This window comes from Mustela erminea, chromosome 16 (assembly GCF_009829155.1).
Source record: "Mustela erminea isolate mMusErm1 chromosome 16, mMusErm1.Pri, whole genome shotgun sequence".
Classification (NCBI taxonomy): Eukaryota; Metazoa; Chordata; class Mammalia; order Carnivora; family Mustelidae; genus Mustela; species Mustela erminea.
This window is the reverse complement of record NC_045629.1, coordinates 44,031,891-44,051,038: the sequence shown is the minus strand read 5'-3', so window position 1 is coordinate 44,051,038 and position 19,148 is coordinate 44,031,891. Positions and strand designations below refer to the sequence as shown.

The 19,148-nt window shown below is 45.5% G+C and overlaps 1 long non-coding RNA gene across 1 annotated transcript; it reads left to right on the top strand.

Moving 5' to 3' along the window:
- Nucleotides 1–10,772: 10,772 nt before the first annotated feature.
- On the top strand, nucleotides 10,773–17,884 carry LOC116574719. The gene is made up of 4 exons (XR_004279455.1): nucleotides 10,773–10,901; nucleotides 11,237–11,507; nucleotides 16,352–16,487; nucleotides 17,786–17,884. It is a non-coding gene; the product is annotated as an uncharacterized LOC116574719 (long non-coding RNA).
- Nucleotides 17,885–19,148: the final 1,264 nt, after the last annotated feature.

Below are 19,148 nucleotides of genomic sequence, written 5' to 3'. Positions count from 1 at the left end.
TATTCTTTTAATAAAGCCTCAGAGCAAGTTTGTCATTTTGATGAAGTTCGATTTAACCATTTTTCCCTTTTTAGATCATACTTTCAACATAAAGTCTGAGAATCCTAGATTCTGATATTTTTCTCCTATGTTCTATTCTAAAAGTTTTATAGTTTCATATTTAAGTCCATGAGTTAATTTTTCTATAAGGCCTGAGACATAGGGCAAGATTTGGGGGTTTCTTTTTGTTTGCTTTTGGCCCATGACGTCTAATTGTTCTAGCACCATTTATTGGAAATGTTATCTGGGCCACAAGGCCTGGGAAGAGGGGTGCCGCCTTCCTTAGAGCACAGGACAGCCGTCCCCCTGAGGGGATGCCACCACTGGAGTCCTGCACAGGCACGCTAGCTCCTAGGCCCTTCTCCAGGAAATTTCCTCCTGTCCCTCCCCTTCTTGGACCCCCAGGCCTCACGTACCTCCTCCTCTCCAGGGACATTCAGCATCACCTGTCACTTCACTGGGTTTCAGCTTTCCTGGGAGACTAGAAGAGCCACAGGCTTCAGGTGCCCGAGGCTTCCCACTCCACAAGAATCCCTCCAGCCACGGGGTACGGGAGCGTGGCTCCCTGCTTGAAGGGAGGAGAGAAGGGGCACCTAGGTAGCTCAGTGGGTTAAGTGTCTGCCTTTGGCTCTGGTCATGACCCAGGGTCCTGGGATCGAGTCCCGCATTGGGCTCCCTGTTCCTCGGGAAGCCTGATTCTCCCTTTCCCTCTGCCTGTAGCTCTCCTGTTTGTGCGCTCTCTCTCCAGTAAATAAAGTCTTTTAAAAGAAAAAAGAAAGGAGGGAGGAGAGAGGGACACCCAGAGAAGGAAGAAACATAAAAGACTACTTCAATATATTGTCACAGAACTATTTTCTGTGCTAGCTTTTACTTGAGAGGATTGCCTTACTAATAAGGTAGCGCGAAAAAAATATCAGTGCTTGCTTGTATTAATATTTTTACTTAACAAGCACTTACATAGCTGGTATCACGTACCAGATGCTGCCCAGAACTGTTTACAAACGCTCATTTAGTTCTCACAATGACCTTATCAGGCAGGTAGGGCCTATCGTTGTCCCCATTTCACAGCTGAGGGAAAAACTGCGATACGGCGAAATTAAGTAACTTGCTCCCTCAGGGTCACACAGCTGATAGTGGCAAAGCCAGGATTTGAACCCAATTTGTCTTTAGACCTTACAGTCCTGATTACATGGTAATTACTGAGAGCTCCTCTTGAGAACTGAGTTTTTCAATGTACTCATCTTCGTAATTAGAAGCTCATTTGCCTTCAGCTTGACCTTTATGATCTACTTTTTAATTTACATTCAATTAGCCAACATACAGTACCTTGTTAGTTTCAGATGCAGCATTCAACAATTTATCTGTTGCAGGTAACACCCAGTGCTATTTTAAAAGATTAAAAGATCACGTCTTCACCCTCTTAAGTCGGTCTTGCATGCCATTGACTAAAACACTTCATCATTTTGAAAAATAACCCTTTCATTTTTTCAGAGAACAGCTTTCCAGCAGAGCTTTCTGCCTGATGCTATCAGAGCCATTATTTTTCTTATGTAGCATTTGTCAAGTAGTTGCAATTTGATAGGAGAGAGAAGCAAGGTTGAGGTGACACTGCCAGGAAATGAGCAATAGCTGGTTGGTTTCACAACTAGTGTTGGTTTCACCAGCATGCTCCCTTTGCAGGTGAGTGGGAATTTTTAAAAACACATATGAAATACATGTAAAGGACTCTAGAAACAGAAGGTATGTTGTCTGTGGCCTCCATCCATGAGAAACCCTAACACAGAAGCATTCCCACCAGCCTGACCCTGACACCACCACAAGAACGTCCAAAGCCAGTCTCAGCCAAATCGGGAGGCTAGAGAAGCCGCCCCAGAGGAGAAGAAAGGAGAGCAGTGACCCACTGTCATGGGCCAAGTGCTTCCCAGCAAAGGCTGCGCCAAACCTCTTAGAGCAGGAGGTTAGGTGACACACATTGTTTGGAAGCTTCACCTTTGTCCTCCAGTTCCAGTGCCCTTTGTTTGACTTTCATCCCTTTGTGGTCAAGGCCACCTCAGCTCCAGCATGGGGGTCTCCAAGAAGAAGTCAACTGACAGCTAAGCCTACCCCCCGCCTTCACCCCAGCGCCCGAGCACTCTGACCCTAGGCCTGCAGGTCCATACAGGGCCACCGAAGGCCCAACTGTGTGGCTGATGTCCACTTCGTGGCTCATTTTTGCTGTGGTATTTTGGGATCCCGATTGTGTTTATACTTTTTGAGACTTTATTATTTACTCCCACAGAATAGGTTTTTGGGGGGTTTTATTTTGGGTTTTTTGGGGTTTTGTTTTTTTTTAAAGACTTTTATTTATTTATTTGACAGAGAGAGGAAGCACAAGCAGGGGAGCGACCCCAGGACCTGGGGATCATGACCTGAGCCAGAGGCAGATGCTTAACCCACTGAGCCACCCAGTCACCCCTCCCACAGAACACTTTTTTTTAACCTTTAGTTGGATGCAAACTCCTCAAGAATAGACATTTCTGAATTATCTTCATCCTTCCAGGACTCGACAGAGAGAGGCCAGGATGCAAAGTTGTACCGCATAGATGAAAGGTAGCCTGTCTTCCTGTGTGATCTGGAGGGGACATTTGGATAGGTTTCCTTTTTCTATAAATATTTTTCCCATGGGTGAGAATATAAGGTATATACAATTTGCAATCCTACTTTTTGTTGCCATTGAGCATGATATAGGCATTTTCCTATGTGCTCTAGTCTGAAAAATTGTGTGCCCTAACCCCAAATTTATATGTTGAAATCTTAATGCCCAAGGTGACAGTATTAGGAGGTGGAGACTTTAGGACAGCAGGCCTTGAGGGTGGAGCCCTCATGAATGGGTTTAGTGCTCTTTGAAAAGAAAACCCAAAGACTTTGCTTGCCTCTTATTTTTTTTTTTTTAATTTTCTATTTATTTATTTGACAGAGAGAAGGAGAGAGCACAAGCTCGGGAGGGGCAAAGAGAGAGGGAGAAGCAGGCTCTCCACTGAGCAGAAAGCCCAATGTGGGGCTCAATCCCAGTATCCTGAGATCATGACCTAAGCCAAAGGCAGACACTTAACCGACTGAGCCACCCAGGCGCTCCTCGCTTGCGTCTTTAACCACGTGAGGATTCTATGAGAAGTCTGTGACCTCGGGAGGACCCTTACCCCACCATTCTAGCACCCTGATCTTGGGTTAGCAAGATAAATAAATTTCTGTTGTTTATAAGTGACCTCGTCTCTAGTACTTTTTTTTATAGCAACCCAAATGGACTAAGACACTGTATTACTACAGATTCTTCCCATTTTTTTCATGTGTGCATGTGGTGTGGTGCATATGATTAAAAATAATATTTGTGTGAATGTACCAACATTTTCTAAGCCTTTTTTTTTTTTTTTTGGTGTTCAGCTTTTAGATTATTTCCTCTTATTAACTATTGTAAATAAAACTGTGGCCAGCTCTTTCGTCTGCATTTTGGCTTGGTTTCTTAGGATTCCCTGAACTCGAATTGCTGGGTTAAAGGGAATAAACAGCTTTTGCTAATTTGATAGTTTAAAACACGTCATCTTGTGGTTTTAGTCTGTATTTCTTTCCTTGCTAATGGTGCCAAACATTTTTCTTTATCTTTGTTTACTAACTGTATTTCCTCCTTTGTGAATTGTCTGTTCGTGTCCTTTGTCCACTTACCTGGTATGTCTTAACGTTCCTTTCACTGATTTGCATGAGTTTTTTTTCCACTTTAAAGATTCTAACCCTTGTCATATTTGCTGAAAACTATATCCTTTTTTTTTTTTTTTTTTTTTGGCCTTGGGTCTTAATGCTATAGTATTTGTTTATTGATATAGATATTTTCTAGTTTTTATAACTTATTCTTTCTAGCCTTTTAATAATTTTTTCCTATACTTCTATTTTTTTAAGATTTTATTTATTAATTTGAGAGAGAGAAAAGGCACGTGTGCTGTTGAATCTAGGAGTCTTTACAAGCTGCTCTCTACAAAGTCACCAATGACCTTCTACTACCTTTTAAATCTTGTGGCCCCTCCCGACCCCCTGCTGGCATCTGGCAGGTAGAGAGCACCTCTCCTCTTGGCCTCCAAGGTGGACCCTGTTGATAGCCTCCTCAGCACATCTGTCCTTTCTCATTGGCTGCTCCTTCTCAGTCCCCTTCACCAGATCCTCCTAATTTCCACAGGTTCTGAGAGATGTCTTCCCTGGTTCATTAAGTCCTATTCTTTAGGTGATTAATCTCATTTAGTCCTGTAGCTATAAGTGTCAACTCCATGCTGGTGACTCCCAAATTTCTATTGCCAACATGAACTCACCCCTGAACTCCGTACTCCAGCTTCCTCCGCAACATCTCTGCTTGGATATCCAGTAGGCGTCTCAGACTTAATGTGGCCACAAGACCAAAGTCAAATCCTTGATTTACTCTCCTAGACTCTGTCTGCTCGACCCAGCAAATGGCAACCTCAACCTTACAGAGGCTCACATTAAAAGCTTTGAAGTCATCTTTGACTCCGCTCTGTCATACCCTAAATCTAGTCCACTGGCAAATCTTATCAAATATATCAGGAGTCCAATCACTTCTCACTTCTGCCCATCCAAAACTCCATTATCTCTCACCCAGACTACTGCAGGAGAATCCCACCTAGTCTTCCTGCTTTCAGTCTTGGCCTTTGTATCATCTGTTCCCCACACCACAGCTTTTTCAAAGTAAGGTAAATCATGTCACACCATGCTGGGAACCCTCCAGTAAAGTCTTTACCATGTCCTATAAGTCTGTACCTACTGTCTCCCACCGCACCTTTTTGCCTGTCTTCTCCCTCGCTTGCCCCCCTTCAGTCGAGACGGTTGCGTGATTCATTCAAGATAACCGAGCAGGCTCCGGCCTCAGAGAGTTCCCTCCTGTTCTTCCCTCTGCCTGGAATGCTCTTCCACAGCTACCCTTTCTCCCTCATCTGCTTCAGACTCTACTCAAATGTCATTTCATGAAAGAGGCCTTCCCTTACTCTGCTTTATTTTTTTTTTTCAGAGCACTTATTGTCACCTGCATAGGATCTATCTATTTATTGTTCATTGTCTGTCTCCACTGACTAGGTTATAGCTCTGTGGTAGAAACCTCAAAGTGGTTCCCCATGACCCTCACCTTCCAGTCTTCATGCCCTTCTGTCATCCCCTCCCCTCAAATGTGAGCTGAACCCAGTGACTTATTTCACAACAAATAGAATATGGAAAAGTGATTGGACATCACTTCTAAGGTTAGGTTATAAAAGACTAACTGCTCTCCTGCTTCTTGCTTGACCTCTGGACCAGTGGAAAGGCCCACACTACAATGAGTTGATGTCTCTGCCCGACAACCAGAAAGACAGTGAGGCTAATAGTGACATGAGTGAGCTGGAAAATAGATCCTCCCCTACTAGACCTTGAGATGTCTACAGCCTTATGAGAGACCCCGAGACTGCGGCACCCAGAGTCCCCAGGTCATGTTCAAATGCCTGACCCATAGAAATACTGAAATAATAAATGTTTGTTGTTTCAAGCCTCTGAGTTTTGGAGAAATGCGTTACACAGCAATAAATGACTAAAACAAGGTCCAATGGAGCAAGATTCCTATTTATGTTATTCACATTATCCCTAAAATCTAGAAAAGTGCGCACAGTTTTTACTCAGCAATCCTTATGAATGAATGAATGAATGTCACTTGTGCTGGGAAGACAGACTGCTTTGCTCTGGACAATGTGGTGATCCCGTGCAAGTACTGGAAACTTCCTGGGCCATTTTATTACCACTTGTCAAGCCACCCTGAATGTAAGGCCAGCACAGAGTGGGCAGAGCCAAGAAAATAAAGTCACAGAGTCAGAAACCCAATGAATGTATCTGCCCTACCTATAAATTTTTTTGGTTACTTGAACAAAATTTAAACTGGCTTGGGCTGACTTTTCAATACATTGAAATGAAAAGCCTCCTAACTGTTACAGTTTTTATGGCATCGTTCTCTCCCCTGCCCTCAAATGTTCTTCTTTATCTTTTTCTTTCCTTTGCCTACCCTCTTAGTGGTAGATACTACAGTTGTCCTAGTTTCCTTTTTCCCTTCTTCTCTAACAAGAGAATCCTGATTTAGTGGGAGCAGTCAGGGGCCTAGCTAAAGAACTACATTTCCCAGCTTCCCTTGAAGATATGTCATGGGACTAAGTTCAGGCTAGTGTAAGCAGAAATTATGGGGCGGATTTTCTGGAAAGACTTCCTTAAAAGCAGGCTCACTTGGCTCCCCTCTTCCGCTCTCCTGCTTCCTGAAATGGTGGGACCTACTGTGGCCATTTTATGATTAAAGCAAATTTGGGGATGAAACATACAATGCTAAATGTGGTAGAAGAAAAGAGAGGGCCTGGGTCTCTAATGAAGCCAACATACTAACCCTGAGGACCCCACCTCAGAGCTCCTGTGATGAGAGAAATACAAATCCTAATCTTGTTCCTTGTTTTTTCTGTTATCAATAGCATAAGTGACATAAACTTAAATATGAACTTCCCCGGAGTCTGCCCTTGTCCTCTCTGTTCATGCACACACTTTTCCCAGCTCCTCTCATCTGCTCCCATGACTTCAGGAACCAACTACATAATAAAGACTCCCAAAATGGGGCACCTGGGTGGCTTGGTTGGTTAAGCGGCTGCCTTCAGCTCTGGTTGTGATCCCAGAGTCCTGGGATTAAGCCCTTTATCGGGCTCCCTGCTCAGTGGAGAGTCTGCTTCTCCCTCTGCTCCTCACCCCCTTCTTTTTTTTTTTTTTTAAGATTTTATTTGTCAGAGAGAGAGAGAGAGAGCAAGAGAGCGCAAGCACAGGCAGAGAATGGCAGGCAGAGTCAGAGGGAGAAGCAGGCTCCCTGTGGAGCAAGGAGCCCGATGTGGGACTCGATCCCAGGACGCTGGGATCATGACCTGAGCCGAAGGCAGCTGCTTAACCAACTGAGCCACCCAGGCGTCCCATCCTCACCCCCTTCTTGCTCGCTCTCTCTCTCGCTCGCTCTCTCTCTCAAATAAATAAATAAAATCTTAGAAAAAAAAAAAAAAAGACTCCCAGACTGATGCCTGCGTGTTCTGCCTATTTCCCAAGCTCTAGACCCAGAGTCACGAGTGACTCCCAGATATCCCAACCAAATGACACTTTAGAAGCATTTGAGGGATAGCATGGATTGTGGAGTCACGTAGATATAGTTTCCAACGCTGACTCCATTACTCTGAGTAACCTTGGGTGAGCAACAACATCTCTGAGTCTCAGTTTTCTTATCTGAGGGGTAATGAACCTCATACTACTACTTCATAAGGATTTTATGACACAGATCCATGTAAAACAGAGCTTGGCGTATAACCATGCTAGATACCTGTAATACTCTCGTTCCTGTCACCCATCCCCTCCCTCCAGCCGTGTCTACTCTCTTCTGTCTTCTAACCTTCAGGTAAATGGCTTCACCAACTGCCCAAGCTCCCAAGATAGAAATCTTGGAATCTTCTTCAGCTTCTCTCTGTCAGTCCCCATCATTCCCTTATAGCCAATCAGTAACCAAATTCTGTTGATTCTGTCCTAGAACTCTGACCATGCTGTTCCATCTCCATTTTTACTCTTATTTCTATGGTCCAGTCATAGGCTCTCTACAACTTACCTTCCCACCCTTCTATCAGAGTTCTTCTCACTTCTGAAAAAAGAAAGAGAGAGAGAGAGAGAAAGGAAGAGAGAGAGAAAGGAAGAAAAGAAAACCCAGGATCTTATGTCAGCATAGCTTATGGACCTTTCCTGAATTTTCTTGCCTACAGAATGAAATCCAAATTCAACGAATGGTCATCCGAAGCTATCTCATTGCATCCCCTTCAGCCTCTTCTTCCTCTTTCCCCAGGTGTTCATTGTTCTCAGGCCCTTTCCTGACTCTGTCTTCACGGCTTATGGGATATGTATGTCCTGCCCTTGGTCCTTTAAACCACACCATCACCATCAATATGTGGCCTAATACCTACTTGAAAGTTTAAGCTTCTCTCCCTGCATTTCCCCCTTTTCCTCCTCCCATTCTCAAAGGTTCTGTCCTTTGTATTGGGGATGGTTGGGCAGGTGGTCAGCAGAATTAGCCTGGAGACACTTGCCTTCCTGGCTTGTAGTTCCCGAACCCTGAGCCCACTGAGCTAAAGAGGGGAGAGTGTGCCTCTGGTGGAAGCAGGGCTAGAAGGAGGCATTTCCCCAAAACCTAGAAGAGATGCCTGACCCTGGGGAGAAGAACGAGATCGCTGGGACCCCCATAGCAGAGACCTATGCCCTGCTCTCTAGATGCACCAGAGGGTATTACCAGGCACCTGGTGGAAATACCCATGATACACCAGGGAGAAGGGATTCAATCGCCAGGGTTTTGTGCCATTTAGACAGTGATGCAGGCTGAGTAACACACCAGGATTTTAGCACAACTTTGGGTTCAAGGGCAAGCCCCAGGAGGGACCAAGACAGAATTACCTACAAGCCTAACAAGATGGAGGCTGAGAGCGAAATGCAGTTGAATAATAAGAAATGGTGAAATGCATCGTTAGTGCCCTGAGTTTCTGACTTGCTTGAGCCTTGTCAAGCAAGCCTTGACCCATCCTTTTGGGCTCCTGCCCTGCTCCTCCCCATTTGCCCTCTGATCTCTTTCTCTTGTCTTTCTGCCCCAGATTTCTGGTTCCCTAGACCTGCTCTCAAGAGTTTTAGCCAATCCTCACAGCTTCCCTCCTGGTTCTCTGGGCTTTGAGGTTCCTGCAGAGCCTTGACTCTGCCAGCAGCTTGTTTCAACGTGCCCCCGCCTAGCCAGGCCAGCCTCTGGCCCCAAAGTGTAGGAGTGAGAAGGGACACAGCACAGAAAACTTTTTTTTCCCCTTCTTCTCTACCTGGCAGAACGTTACTTATCTTTTAGGGCTTTGCTCAAATGTCACTTCCTGGGAGCCTTCTCTGACCTCCCTAGACAGGGTTCCTTCCCTGGGTTTCATAACATTTGGCTTGTATCTGTGATTTTCACGATGTATTACTATTTATGTATTTATAGTGTGGCTTTTTCACCTTGACTATGAACACCTTGGGGGTAGGAACCATGGCTCATTCACCTGGCACAATGTCAGCTGCAGAATAGGGCCTCACAAATGCTTGTTATTTTTTTCTTTTTTTTTTTTTCTATTAACATATAATGTATTATTTGCCCCAGGGGTACAGGTCTGTGAATCATCAGTCTTACACAATTCACAGCACTCACCATAGCACATACCCTCCCCAATGTCCATTACCCAGCCATCCTGTCCCTCTCCCCCAACCCCCAGCAACCCTCAGTTTGCTTTCTGAGATTAGGAGTCTCTTATGGTTTGTCTCCCTCCCAATCCCATCTTGTTTCATTTATTCTTTTCCTACCCCCCAAACTCCCCACGTTGCATCCCCACTTCCTCATATCAGGGAGATTATATGATAGTTGTCTTTCTCCGCTTGACTTATTTCGCTAAGCATGATACCCTCTAGTTCCATCCACATCGTCGCAAATGGCAAGATTGCATTTCTTTTGATGGCTGCATACTATTCCATTGTGTATATATACCACATCTTCTTTATCCATTCATCTGTTGATGGACATCTAGGTTCTTTCCATAGTTTGGCTATTGTGGACATTGCTGCTATAAACATGCAAGTGCACATGTCCCTTCGGATCACTACAACAAATGTTTATTAAATGCCGTTTCTCACACAGTCCCCTGGACTCTCACGCATCATTCTTTCCTGTTCCTCTGTATGGGGCAGAGATACATTTGGCTGCAAGTAACAAAGAACCTGGATATAGTGGCTTAAATAAAGATTTATTTTTCTCACACAGCAGGAAATCTGTAGGTAAGCAACTCAGGCCTGTCAGAGACCAACCTTCTTCCTATCTTCCTATCCTCCTATCCGACTGGGTTTAATGCGTTGTCCTAAGATGTCTGCTACACTTTTGAGCATCACATATAAGTTCTAAGCAGGAAGAGGTAGGAGGGATGAAGAACCAAGGATGTCCCTTTACATTGGGAAAGCACAGGTATTCCCACAAGACTCCCATTTACATCTCATTGGCCAAAACTATGTCACATGACCATCCTGAGCAAGGGAGGAAGTGGAGGGGCAGGGGCGTGAATGAGAACATCCTTGGGCCCCAGCCCAGGCCCATGGAACCCCAAATGCTGGAGGTGGAGCCCAGCATTCTGTGCTTTGACAAGTCTTCTAAATGATTCTGATTCTGCTGAAGCTGGAGAACCATAGTCATATATTACGGACAATTGTATGGTAGGGGGAAAAAAATCTTAGACTAGAATTAAAATTGCCCATATTTTCACTTTAATTTTTGCCACAGGCTAGCCAGGAGACGTGAGTTTTCTGATCCATAAAATGGGAGTATTAACAGTTGCCCTGACTTCATTCACTGAATTGTTGTGAAGACCAATTTAAATATTGCAGATGCAAACGTATTGGAAAATGTAAGTCATCGGGCAGCGGTACTGATTTTTGGAAATGTAGAAATTCTCAGGTCATAGTGTATGCAGCTGACGTCTTTAGCAGAGTACAAATGCCTGGGAAAAGCAAAACTATCTGTAAAAAGTAAGAAGAGAGCGAAAAATTGCGACAGTAAGGGACAAAAATAGAAATTGAAACCACAGACGTTCAAAATACGCTGTTATCAAAAACAAATGTTTGCAGCAGGCCCAGTTGTCGCTGCTACAGGTGGTTTCCATGAGAGGAAGGAGACAGACGTAGTTTCAAAACAAATGCTTTGGAGGAATAATGCAATGGATCATTTAAGGGAAAGGTTCCTTAGAAGATAGGAAACAAATGTAAGGGATTTGGTGTTCTACCCTTGGGATTAAAAATGCTGGGGGGGCGCCTGGGTGGCTCAGTGGTTTAAACCTCTGCCTTCGGCTCGGGTCATGATCTCAGGGTCCTGGGATCGAGTCCCACATCGGGCTCTCTGCTCAGCGGGGAGCCTGCTTCCCCCTCTCTCTCTGCCTGCCTCTCTGCCTACTTGTGATCTCTCTCTATCAAATAAATAAATAAAAATCTTTAAAAAAAAAAAATGCTGGGATGCCGTTGTCTGAGCCCCAAGTAGAGCGTCTATCCCTCATTGTGTTCAGACTTTGCTCCCCCAGCTCTGTGTTTGTTCATTCCACAGCAGTCGGCCGCGACACAGACACTGAGTGGTTTTCACCGGTGAATTTGGACAGGTCCCCAGCTGTTCCCAAGGCACCGGGGAAGTCACAGTCAGATGGACACCTGCCTTCAAGTGAGCTTCTCCGGTAAGGAAATCACTTTGACCGCAATGGCACAGCCTCACCGACATCAGGAGACTGGCCCATCCACTCAAGTGAGAAGCCCAGAATCAAGAAGGAAGTGTAGACAACTCTAAATACCCTAAAAACCAATGAATGGTACACTTCAAACAGGTGGGTTCTATGACCTGTGAATTGTATCTCAGTAAAGCTGTAAACCCAAAAGGGGGCGGCGCCTGGGTGGCTCAGATGGTAAAGTGTCTGCCTTCAGCTCAGGTCATGATTCGGGGTCCTGGGATCAAGTCCCACTTCAGGCTCCCTGCTTAGCAGGGAGTCTGCTCCTCTCTCTCCCACTCCCTGTCCCCTTGTTCTCTCATGTGGGTGCTTTTTCTCTCTCTCTCTCATAAATAAATAAATAAAATCTTAAAACAAAACCCCAAAAAGGAGGAAGTGTTTGCAGGAGACCCCATGACCCAGAGACGACATAGCAGCAAAGACACATTGTGTGTGTGTGTAGGTGTCCGTTAAATGTGTCTGTACAAAATGTGAAGCCAAGGTTTATTTATTGATTGATTTGTTTAATGTCTAGGCCCCAACATGCAAGTGTTATGATAAGAGAGTTTGTAGAAGCAAAATCGCAAAGCCACCTGCCGTGGCGATCTGCCTAGGAAACGCTGATGGTGTAACTTTCTGAAACCATGCCCTGGCTACGGTGCTCCATAGCCAAGCTTGGGTCAAATAAATAGGCCCAGGCTGGGGTGTGGGTCGGAAATACTCCGCCACTTTCGGACCTGGACTTCCTGGGTATTTTAGTTCATCAGTCAGCCAAGTGGAGCCTCACCTGTTTCTACTCCTTCCCCTTCTGTGAAACCCGCACAGCCTCCCTCACCCCTGCAGGTGGTAGTAGGTAGCCAGGATGGCCATAATTCCGTGTATGAACATGTTCCCTCTGCTGCATTCCTCTCCTGCCTTCTTAAGGGATTGTTCTGGTTCCAGCTGCTCCCAAGAACAGGGAAGGAAATGTAGCCAGTGGACAGTGTGTTTCAAGGTTAGGATTTCTGGGGTCAAGTGCCAGCCCTACCACTCACAAGTCAGGGACCTAGGTAAGTCACCAGACACCTCTTGATCTCATCCCTTCTCTGGTATTCCAGGACTTTGCTTCTGAAATAACCTCCTCTCCCCGGCAGCCATAGTCTCACATTCTCTACTGTGCCATTCTCACCAGCAATACCAGTGGCTGGAACTTCTCCCATTGTAAAAAATCCAAAACACACCCAAAACCTCCCTGTCTCCCCACTGAGAGAGACAGTCTTTAGTTCCCCCCCAATCCTTTGCTCTGTTCTCCTTCACAATAAAATTCCTTAAAAAAGCATTGCTCAGTGTTGCAGACGGACCTGTGTGTTCCCCACCCAACCCCCAAAATTAGTATGTGGAAGCCCTACCGCCCCAGCACCTCAGGAGGCGACTGTATTTGGAGACGGAGCCCTTAAAGGGGTTTCGTTAAACCAAGGTGGGCTGAGTGGACCCCAGTGCCAGTCTGAAGAGGAGACTAGGATGCAGACAGCACAGAGGAAGTCCGTGTGAGGACACGGGGAGAAGGCAGCCATCTGCAAGCTACGCAAAGAGGCCTCAGGAGAACCAATCCTGTCAACACCTTGATCTTGGACTTCCAGCTTCCAGAACTGTGAGGAAATGAACGTCCGGTGTTCAAGCCTCGAGTGTGCAGCACTCTGTCATGGCGGCCCTCGCAAACTAAGACACTGAGGATCGGTCTCCGCTTCCTTTTCCCATAGTCTCGCTTTCTTGGGACCTTCCCTTTTGTCATCAGAATTCCGTAGCCACCAATAAACCAGAACTGCTCATTCCAGCTTATCCCTAACCTGACCGCCCCATCAGCTGCCACCGTGCCAGATCCGGAGACCATTTTGCTGTCCTTAATCAGATTTTCTGCCCTTGGTCACAATTTCTTTCTGAAGCACTTAGATTCCAGGTCACTCACTCTAATTTTTCACTCACCTAACTGGCCGCTACTTCTCAGTCTTCTTGGCTGACTTTAGTTCCTTATCCTTAAAAAAAAAAAAAAAAAAAGTACTTATTTGAGAGAGAGAGTGCGGGGGTGGGGAGGGGAGAGTGCAGAGGGAGAGGGAGAATCTCAAGCAAACTGCCCTCCCAGCACAGAACCCAACTCGGGGCTCTATCCCAGGACCCTAAGATCATGATCTGAGCCAAAATCAAGAGTCAGACACTTAACCAACTGAGCCACCCGGCATCCCCAATCTTTCTACTAAAGGTTAGAGCCCCAGGTCTAGGCCTTGGCCCTCTTCTCTGTTCATAGTCTGTCCTTGCCCAATCCATTCAGTTCTGTGTCTTAAACATGAACAAGTGGGTAAGTTACACATTTATGTCACCAGCACCCACCTATCTCTTTAGCTCTGGGCCCAAACTTCCCCCATGGTATCCAAAGAGCATTTCAAACTCAACATGTCTGAAACCCCAGGGTACCAGCTCTCATGTTCCATCACTTTTATTTTTTTTTTAAGATTTTATTTATTTATTTGAGAGAGAGACGGTGAGAGAGCGCATGAGTGAGGAGAAGTTCAGAGGGAGAAGCAGACTCCCCATGGAGCTGGGACCCTGATGCGGGACTCGATCCCAGGACTCCAGGACAACCGAAGGCTGTCATCCAACCAACTGAGCCACCCAGGCGCCCCATGTCCCATCACTTTTAGAATGAAATCCAGACTTGTCATCCCTGCTCGCAAGTTTCCTCATGACCTTCCTGACCTCATGTCCTTCCACTGCCCACCTCCCTCCCCACTCTCCAACCACTGCTGCTGGACCTCTCTGCACACCTATGATGGGCCTTTACACTCACTGTTCCTTCTGCCTCTATGACGAGTCACTGGCTAGAACTTCACAGAGCTTTCTTGCTCCTTTATTATCATTCAGGGTTTGGCTCAAAATTCACCCTCTTGAGAGGCCTTCCTTGACCCACTGTCTCACATATCACTCTCCTGAAGGTTGCAGAACTCAGTCCTCTCGGGTTACACTTACAACATTTTAATAAGCTCATATTATGGTGTCAGGCATTATACTAAGCACTTTATATGCATGATCTCATTTAATCCTCAGAACCTCCTAATAGAGACAATCTTACCATCCCCATTTACAGATGAGGAAACTAAGGCTAAGAGAGGTCAAATCCAAGGTCAGATAGCCTGCACTAAGGTCTGAGTCCAGAACTAGTGCTCTTAACCATTAGATAAAGCTGCTTCTCACTTTAAATGCTATTTTTTTAAGACTTTATTTATTAATTTGACAGAGATCACAAGTAGGCAGAGAGGCAGGCAGAGAGAGAAGAGGAAGCAGGCTCCTCGAGGAGCAGAGAGCCCGACGTGGGGCTTGATCCCAGGACCCTGGGATCATGACCTGAGTCGAAGGCAGAGGCTTTAACCCACTGAGCCAGGTGCCCCCTAAATACTATTCTTAATTATGAACGCTACAGCCTCAACATTTGGTTTCACTTGCACTTGTGTTTGGGCAGATAAAGTTACTTGGGTTTATCAGTGTGTGTAGGGAAGGGCTTATTTTCCAAATTCTGCCTTTAAACATTCAGATGATATAAAACATAAGTTAGGTAGAGACAAATTTAAACATGGGTCTATGCCTCTGTGGTTCTTGCTTTTATAGACTTATTTTTTTTTAAAGATTTTATTTATTTATTTGACAGAGAGAAATCACAAGTAGATGGAGAGGCAGGCAGAGAGAGAGAGAGGGAAGCAGGCTCTCTGCTGAGCAGAGAACCCGATGCGGGACTCGATCCCAGGACTCTGAGATCATGACCTGAGCCGAAGGCAGCGGCTTAACCCACTGAGCCACCCAGGCGCCCCTATAGACTTATTAAAGAAGATGAGAGTGTTTTGTCCTTAACCTTGTTGGTTTTTCAGGCTCAAGTTCTGAGAAGCTATTAAAGCTCTTAAGCTTTAGGTTTTTGCTTTTTTAAGAAAATCCTATTTCCACAAAGGCGATTAGAAACAAAACCATTTAAATAAAATCCTCAGAAAAAGGTCCGCGTGCTGGTGAAAATAAACATTTATTGAATACCTAATATCCCAGACACTTTTCTGATTGCATTGTCTCCCTGAGTTGATATTTTCCTCTCTTTTATAGTTGAGGACACTGTGGGACTCAGAAGGTAAGTGACTGTCCTGATACAGAACCGGAACTCCACAATTTCCTGTCCTTTCCGTACCAGATACCACATTCTCCAAAGTGGTTTTGCCTTCCCAGCATGCAACACAATTGATTACCTGAGGCCCATTCTGTGAGACTTGTTCTCAGGGCTCTGAAATTTTGTTCCATGTTAGGCTAAACATAGAAAGTTACTTTTCAGGGACCTATATGCTTTTCAGGAAGTATTACAGAAATCCAAAAGACTGCAAAGGACTTTAAAGTTCTGGGATGCCTGGGTGGCTGAGAGGGTTAAGTGCATGACTTGAGCTCAGGTCATGATCTCAGGGTCCTGGGATCGAGCCCCATGCCAGGCTCCGTGCTCATTGTGGAGTCCGCTGCAGGCTCTCTCTCGCTCTCCCTCTGCGCTTCCCACCTTCCATTCATGTGTGCTGTCTCCCTTAGATAAGTTAATATTTAAAATAAATATTTTTAAAGTAAAATTTTTTAAAAAGTGCTGTGGCCAGTCCTCTTTAATTCATAGATCTGTGGGTCAGCTCAGGTAACCAGCGGTATCAGGTCACACCCAATTCTCAGGGACACTCTGTTTAGTTCAGGAACAGAGCTCTTCCTCCAGCACAAAACCTCTTCTGCCTCCAGTCTTCGCACAGGCTTTTCTGACTGCCTGGGTTACCTTTTCCCCTCGTGCCTTCTGTTCTTGCTGCTCAAGGGTCACCTCCTGACCATCCTCTCTCCCCAGCAGCCTCTCTCTCTTTACCCAGCTTTGTTTTTCTTCACAGCCCTCATTACATTACATGTTTACTTGCTTATTGTATCTCCTCCACTAGACGGAAGCTCCTTGAGGGCTGAGACTTTGTTTTGTTCGCTGCTGTGCCTCTGGTGCCCGGCACAGAGCAGATACTCATTAAATAATTAGTGGATGTCTGGATGCGTGCTGTGAACACCACAGGCCTGGATGAATGGGTGAGTAGTGGTCAACGTTTACAGATCTACATACTCATGTCCTCCCTCTGTCCGCCCTACGAAGGGAAAGAAATGACTACTCCCAAGAGGAGTCAGGCAGGAGAAGAGGCCCCAAAAGAATAATAATCAAAAACCCTCCCACCTCAGATTATCAACATGCTTAGGCCTTTGGCCAAAGCCACAAACAATCTGGACATTGAAGAACACAAATTAATCTTGCGAAATGTAATAGATATTTAAGGTGCTTAATTCTGGCAAAAAGAATAACCCAATAAATAAGTTTTCCTTAAATAGGAAGACTTTGTGAGCTTACGTAAGTACTGATCGTATTGTCTGAGTCATCCTTTTGAGAAGAGCAGGCAAAAAAACCGTTCTGTTGGAGCTGTCCCCATAATAGAGCAATTCATGGTTACAGACCCCCACCTCAGGCTGTCTCTGGCCCATGACGACTGTTGGGCAGTGACCCAGAAGTAGCCGTGTGAGTGAAGAGGTATGTTGGCAGCAGGAGGCATAAGGATCTTTGCTCACAGACTTCAGGTAACTGCCACAGCTGCCCGAGGCCTGGGTTGGGTCTGCCGCATCTGCCAGTCCCTTCAAGCTTTGTGGCTGCCTGGGGCTGGGAAGGTGTATGGAGGGACATTCTGTATCATGTATCCAGGCCACATGTATTAAGGGATGACTCACTTTCCTCTCTCTCGGCTGTACAGTTAAGTGTTAATATAATTTTAGATAATTGGACAGTTATTTGTGCATCCACCTAGAAACTAAAATCCTTTAAGGTCAGGACTTTATAGGAGCTGAAGAAAGCACTGTGAGTCTGGGAGACGGTCACTGATCACTCACTATCTGGCCTACGCCACTACAGCCCTCAGGACTCTTCTCCCTAGCTACTGGCTGCTGAAAGGGGGTAGACCCACCCCACTTCTCCTTTCTGGTTCCTCAGTCAGAACACAGACTCTTCATTGTAAGGATTTTGTTTCTAGTCACCATGTGGATAGAGGGTTTAAAAAATGAATATGCAAGTTACCAGGTTCCAGGGGCTTGGAAAGCTGTTACACCTGTAGCCCCAGTATCCTTTCTGACTTCTTCCTAAGATGGTAATGGCAGCCCAGTTAGATTTCTGTTTTCTGTTTTTATTTCAAAAAGTAGAGGTCACCAAACCTCTTGCTTCCTTCTGTTCCAGGCTTTCTGGAGACCAAGAGAGACCCTTTCTTTCTTTGTCTAGACAATAGGTTTCACTGGAATTCCAAGTAATTGTTCTTCTAAAGTGCAACTAAACAAAATTGCTTCTTTTCCAGACATTTCACATGCGGGAAGGACAGGAAGACTGGATTTGCTGAAGGACACATCGTAAGTTACCTGAGTAGATTTCATTTTCAGATTCTTCTCAGGATAGACTGGACAACTTGTTGCTTTGTTGTTCTGAGGTTGCCCTGAATAGCCAGCCAGTGGGGTTCCCCATCTGTGGCTTGGTAGGAAACAACATTCTTTAGCAGTCCTGACGCAACTGGCAGGGCAATGGCCACAGCCTGCCTTTGTAAGCAGGACACACGGGCATTAACTCCATTGTTTCTGGAGGTTGGTATAAATGTGGTCCTGCCCTGTAGTCCTTCAGAACAAAACTTGAGGTTGAATCCCTTTTGTTGGGGGAGATAAGGGAGTGTATTGAGCTCCATGGAAAACAGACAGGAGGACTCTGACAGATGGGGAAAGGGTCACCCCCTCAGCAGGGAGTCAGCCTGGACGTGGGTACTATAGCAACCCACTGAGAATTATCCTTCGAATTAAAGGATGGTTGGATTCTCTGGGTCTGCCAAGGCAGGGAACCTGGCTGGGTCTTTGTCAGCTGACAGACGAGAGGCTGGCTTGCAGCTGTGTGATTTGACAGTTTGGTTGCGCTCAGACAGCTCTATGCTTATTCCGAGTCTCACTGCATGTGTGTATGTAAACCAGTGGCACAGCAAGGAGGGAGGCAGTGGGGGCAACCCACTCCCGGTGTGGGCGAAAAGCAGTGAATTTCTGTATGTGTACGCTTCTATAGAAATTTTTAATACAATAATAAAACTAATTAAAAGTCAGTTTGCTTTTTATTATTTTCATGCTCCAACAGTTCCAAACAATGTACGGTGACAGAATACTTCTCCCTCATAGGGGCAGACTTCTCCCACGCCCCCTCCCCCACCCCCTTGGTACACTATTGGGATAAACAAGTACCAGGTAGGAAGATTACAAATCACTGAAAGAGTAAACAGAAAGCAAATAACCCCTGAGATAAGATAAGAAGAAGTTTTTTTATCCCCCCAAATTCCACTTTGTGGAATTTAGAGCAGGTGGATCTGTCTGCTGTGGTCCTTTCCTTGCTTAACTTTGTGTTTTGGTTATCCATTGCAGCTTTTCAAGCCACATCAACATTTAGTGCCTTAAAACAATGATCTTTTATTTGCTTGTGATTCGGCAGTTTTGACAGGGCTCAGTAAGGCTGGCTCACCTCTGTTCCACGTGGTGTCTGCTGGGATTGGAACTCCCTAGACCGCTTTTTCACACACATGTTTGGTACCTCAGCTGAGGTGAGCTAAATAGAGGGGCTGGCCAGGCATGTGTCTCCTTCCATGTGGCCTCTCCACATAGCTAGCTTGGGCTTCCCCACAGCATGGTGATCTC